Raw genomic sequence first — 221 nt, 5'->3', positions numbered from 1 at the left:
CACCTTGGCCTAGCACCCTCCTTGGACACCTCCCCCCCTATAGTAGTGAAATGGACAAAACCAGCCAAATGAACACTAGACATTGATGCCGAGGGAAGCAACTTTTTTATTTCTCAATATTTATATGTTATTCAACTTATTTTTTAACCAATTTTTTTTCTAACATTAATTATATTATTATCTACCCGTAGAAACTGGAATTTTATTTTTCCCACTTGTAA

Source organism: Erythranthe guttata, chromosome 1, assembly GCF_056151865.1.
Source record: "Erythranthe guttata isolate IM_541 chromosome 1, IM_541, whole genome shotgun sequence".
In the NCBI taxonomy this organism is placed as follows: Eukaryota; Viridiplantae; Streptophyta; class Magnoliopsida; order Lamiales; family Phrymaceae; genus Erythranthe; species Erythranthe guttata.
The sequence above is the reverse complement of the archived record's forward strand: the minus strand, read 5'-3'. Positions refer to the sequence as shown.